The 5,717-nt window shown below is 44.2% G+C and overlaps 1 protein-coding gene across 1 annotated transcript in view; it reads right to left on the reverse strand.

Annotated features, from left to right (window-relative positions):
* Positions 1 to 5,096, reverse strand: part of dlgap3 (discs, large (Drosophila) homolog-associated protein 3) — a 147,476-nt gene extending 142,380 nt beyond the window's left edge. Inside the window, 1 exon segment of the mRNA XM_020050502.3 lies at positions 4,925 to 5,096. The gene's annotated coding sequence lies outside the window, so the exon portion shown is untranslated.
* Between the last annotated feature and the right edge of the window lie 621 nt (positions 5,097 to 5,717).

A 5,717-nucleotide genomic window follows, 5' to 3' on the forward strand; every position in this document is an offset into this window, starting at 1 on the left:
TCCTTTGGCAGTGGTCACAGCTCTGAGTCGTCTTGGGTATCTTCAGGTCTTTGTGCTCTGTTTCTCTTTCCTTCAGTGTTGACCAGTCTCCCAGTTCCTGCTGCTGAGCAGCCCTTCTTTCCCAGTTACTTAGTTTGGCCACTTCTAGGAAGTCTTGGTGGTTCCATAATACTTCCATTTAACCATGATGAACCCCACTGTGCTTTGGTGAATTTTCAATAACTTTTCAATAAAAACTTAAATAAAAAGATGTATGTCTCAACACAAATCTAAAGAGATTTCCTTGGACTTACTGTCTGGGGGTTTACAGTCACATGCATTGTGAGGCGTGGGACTTTATATAGACAGGGCTGTACTTTTTCTGAATCATGTCCAATCAATTACATCTGCCACATGTGGACTCCAAGTTCTAGAGACAAATCAAGGATGATCAAACTACACAGGATTATCCATAGTATGTGGCAGGCAATCAGAAGTCAAGTCTATTACACATACAAATTAGGAGAATGTAAAGTTGTCTGAATACTGTAATTCTGTAAACCAGAGAAGGTGTTTTAAATGTTGTAATTTTCAGTCATTTAGCAGGCACTCAAGAGACATTAGGGTCAAAAACAACGACAGATTTATCACCTTGCTGATTTGGGGATTCAAACCCGCAACAGTTCCGTTACTGCTCCAACCCTGCAGTCGCTAGGATACCAGCCTCCCCTACAGGAATACAATAACTAACAGTTTACAGTCTTTTTGATAGATGGGACACCCAATCCAAACTGTGCACTATATACACTATTAATTGATAATTATTGATATTTGCAACTCAGCTAACAGAGAATGGTGCTTACAACGCCAGAGTTGTGGATTCGATTCCCATGGGAGGTTGGAACGAGCAAGTATGAAAATGCACTCACTACTGTATCTCTGAAGAAGACCATCTGCTAAATGTAAAATACATTAAATATATTAGATTGCTATTATTATCTTATGTATGATGGAGTAGAACTAAGTAGAATAGACACACCCTACTGTAAATGATCATGTTTTGAAAGGCTTTTCTACAGTACAGTATAGCTACAGTATGTGTTCCTAGATGGGGGCGGGGCATGATCAATAGTAGGTCTATGTGTTCCTCGATGGGGGCGGGGCATGGTGAATATTAGGTCTATGTGTTCCTCAGTGGGGCGGGGCATGGTGAATAGTAGGTCTATGTGTTCCTCGTTGGGGGCGGGGCATGGTGAATAGTAGGTCTGTGTTCGTCGATGGGGGCGGGGCATGGTGAATAGTAGATCTATGTGTTCCTCAATGGAGGAGGGTCATGGTGAATAGTAGGTCTATGTGGTCCTCAATGGGGGCGGGGCATGGTGAATAGTAGGTCTATATGTTCCTCAATGGGGGCGGGGCATGGTGAATAGTAGGTCTATGTGGTCCTCCATGGGGGCGGGGAATGGTGAATACTAGGTCTATAGGTTCCGCAATGGGGGAGGGACATGGTGAATAGTAGGTCTATGTGTTCCTCAATGGGGGGGGCTGGTGATTAGCAGTTCAACACTCTGCTAGTTAACCTAGTTTCCAGACTTTGCTCCATTTGATTAAGCTTGTCTCCATTGGAAATCAGCCACCCAGAAAGCTGCTCTCTCTGCGGCCGCTTGACTCGCAGAGCAGAAACAGCCTGGTTAAAAAAGAAGTAATTACTCCCCCACTGGCACAGCCAAGTACTGCTGGGGAATATGGTGAATATGTTTCTGCCTTTTAGTTTTCTATTTCCCCCTAAGAAGCCTGATCATTGGAACAATCTGTGTGTGTTTGTGTGTGCATATATATATGTATATATATGCATATGATGTAATATAGTATACTTGTACTTTTGAACTCCAGACACAGACAGAGACACAGACAGACAGAGACACAGACAGGGACACAGACAGGGAGAAACACAGAGACACAGACAGAGACACAGAGACACAGACAGACAGAGACACAGACACAGACAAAGACACAGACACAGAGACACAGAGACACAGACACAGACAGACAGAGACACAGACACAGACAGAGACACAGACAGACAGAGACACAGACAAAGACAGAGACACAGACAGACAGAGACACAGACAGAGACACAGACACAGAGACACAGACACAGACAAACAGAGACACAGACAGAGACACAGACAGACAGAGACACAGACAGAGACACAGACAGAGACACAGACAGACAGAGACACAGACACAGAGACACAGACACAGACACAGACACAGACACAGACAGACACAGACAGACAGAGACACAGACAGAGACAAAGACAGAGACAAAAACAGAGACACAGACAGAGACAACGAGTACTATGCTTTGCAGTTGTTTCATCCAGCATTCTTATAATGTATGCATTTACCGTACCGCTCTGGATAAGATGGTCTGCTGAATTACTAAAATGACAGACAGACAGAGAGGCAGACAGAGACAGGTAGACAGGAAAAGACAGACAGACAGAGACCGGTAGACAGGAACAGGGGGACAGAAAATAACAGAGACATGGATACAGATAGGGACAGACAGGAAGACATGCATTCACCATCACTGATTTTAAAGATTCATGTGCTCTGAGGCCTGTTAGGCATTCTTGGACAAGAAAGTGGGGAAAGGTTTTACAGGAAGGTTTTACGGGAAGACCAGTGGGCAGGACTGTACCCATGACGCAGCAGTACATTGGACCAGTCGGCAGGACTGTACCCATGATGCAGCAGTACATGTGGACCAGTGGGATGTACCGAACCCATGACGCAGCAGTACATATGGACCAGTGGGCAGGACTGTACCCATGATGCAGCAGTACATGTGGACCAGTGGGATGTACTGTACCCATGATGCAGCAGTACATGTGGACCAGTGGCTATGGGTCAGACAGATGGACTTCCCTAGGCCACACCTTTATGCATTTTGATAATGTCAAAAGTACATACAATTCATTGGTCAAATCCATGCACTGTAAGTTAATAAAAAACATTTGAAAATAGAATTTATAACTCAGCAGATGTTGTATTTTTCTTTTATAAGGCTACTAATCTTTAGAATCTAAGCATACATTTGAATTTATTTTACATAAGATAATAATGTATTTAATGTAACAGGGAAGATTTACTTCAGGTAAAGGGGAAGATTTACTTAATGTTATTGGTTTAATAATCCAAAACTGCAGTTGATTTCCACCATTTACAGTAATCACCTACACATGCAATAATCCTTACACACATTTAAAGGAGTATGACATTTGATGAAACCAGCCTAAGCATGTGTTGATGGACATTGTAGATAGACAGTCCTGATGCCCAATGACATTGTATGTTTAAAGTTTAAGTGAATGTTTAGAGTTGGGATCAGTACAGAATCATTCGATGAGCTTGTGGGAGAGAGCAATGTTCACAGCTGCGGTGGCTGGTGAACCATTACGTGATGATGTAGAACACAACTTTCGGGTAACCTATTTGGCTTTGCACTACATACACAACTACTGGCAAAACATATGCAAGTAACACAGGTTCTTCGAAATAAAACGGTTTAAACCAAATGTATCTTGCTGTGCTAGTGAGCTAAAGGCATGTCACATGAATGTTAGAGTGAGTAGGAAGCACACACACACACACAAACACACACACTACGTCTCCATCTAAACCTACATCAGGAGTGTTTACACACAACCACTGCGGCTTGGCAGCATGCTCCCCCATCCCAGAACGGAGCAGGCAGGCAGCAGAGGAATCAATCAAACAAAAATCAATGGACCAACGCAAGCACAGTTTCAGCCAATCATACTCCATAACCCTGTGTTGTATGGGCTCTAAACGTTTGATCCAACTGCCCTCGCTGCAAATGACTTAAGGCAAAAGCATAATTTTATAGTTACCATGATAACTGGAGCATTTTGTCTATGTTTGATCCAACTGCCCCCTGTACAACTGACTTAAGGCAAGAACATAATTTTACAGTCAACAGAATAACTGGAGCATTTGCCTTATTTTTAGTTTAGGCGTTGCATTTTTAATACAGGCAGGTCCCAATTGAAACAGATAGGCGCACAGCTGTCCATCAGGGGGGAGAGAGAGAAAGAGCATACAGATGTTTACGCTGCGCGTGAACAGACACGGAGAGAGATAACGGTCAAACTAACTGCCATACCAACATGCAGTAAAACCGTAACAGCTATCTCACGGTCTAATTAGCTCGTGCGTCCTAAATCGTGCTGCCATGCTAGCCGCATAGGCTACAGCCCATCGATTAGTTCCCAAGTGTTGGTGCTCGCTTTAATCCCGGAAGGATGACATAGAGACCCTTTCCTCCGTTATTTGTTGGATATTCACATCTCATATGTGATAAATTAGGGGTTCCGCGGCTGCCTTCGTTATAAACGTTTTTTTTGTATAAACTGCCCGCTATAAGCCCATTCCTAACCAGGACACTCACTTTCGGTCAACGAACATTTACGCACCGATGGAACAGCACCGAGGGCCTGTTTCCCTTAGAGCGGAATGAGCGTTTGGTTCTGATTTCTGTGCCCTTGGCGATGGAGCTATAGTGTGTGCTTGTGTATGCGCGTGTGTCGATGTCGTCGTCTAAAGAACTACAGCCGTGGTGAAACTTGCCCATTAACTGTCAAGTTGACACAGCTGCAAGCTCTATTGACACCAGCCCGCAGCATGCTTCAAAGAAACCGACCGACGGGAAGCCCCTGATCAGAGCCGGGCTTGCCATGCACACGGTTGTATAGTAAATAAATACATCGATCAAGACCTACTGCCGGCAAAACAACTCATTATATCGCGTTTCTTTGACCAGGAAAACACGAGTTGGAAGTCAGAATATCGCGAAGTGTTAGGAACATCTGTATTCATGGAAGCACCTGCTCCTGGAATTTTAACCCAAATGTCTTACCTTTCCGTTGAGACGGTTCGGTGAAATGTTAGGTACGTTTCTTTGTTTGAATAACCACCAGTATTCCTCGGGTAGGTTCTCCGCGGTCGGTTAGGATGAGAAGGGAAAATCCTGCCGAGGTGATAAACGTGGCAGGTCCCTATTTTCAAAGCTGCTGGCTGCCTGAGCTCGGTCTCTTTCTCTCTTGCTCGATCACGGAAAGGGCAATCAGGGTTCCCTCCGAGGCGGTGCTGGGGCGCTATTGGTTCATGGGAGTCGAGGCGGCCTATGAGTTGGAGGAGGAGCAGAGTATGCAATAGAATATTCATGTTGGACGGATTAATTATACCTTTTTTATGTGTTCTTCACTTTACATTATTAGGCAGCTGTATTTGATATGTTCTTTACTTTCCAGTATCTCTGACTGTCCTGCTTTTTACCAGGAATGGCCTATAACGGATCTGGATAGGTCTATAACTGGTCTGTCCTGCTGTTGTAGAGGATAGGTCTATAACTGGTCTGTCCTGCTGTTGTAGAGGATAGGTCTATAACTGGTCTGTCCTGCTGTTGTAGAGGATAGGTTTATAACTGGTCTGTCCTGCTGTTGTAGAGGATAGGTCTATAACTGGTCTGTCCTGTTGTTGTAGAGGATAGGTCTATAACTGGTCTGTCCTGTTGTTGTAGAGGATAGGTCTATAACTGGTCTGTCCTGCTGTTGTAGAGGATAGGCCTATAACTGGTCTGTCCTGCTGTTGTAGAGGATAGGTCTATAACTGGTCTGTCCTGCTGTTGTAGAGGATAGGTCTATAACTGG

This window comes from Esox lucius, chromosome 10 (genome assembly GCF_011004845.1).
Source record: "Esox lucius isolate fEsoLuc1 chromosome 10, fEsoLuc1.pri, whole genome shotgun sequence".
Lineage (NCBI taxonomy): Eukaryota > Metazoa > Chordata > Actinopteri > Esociformes > Esocidae > Esox > Esox lucius.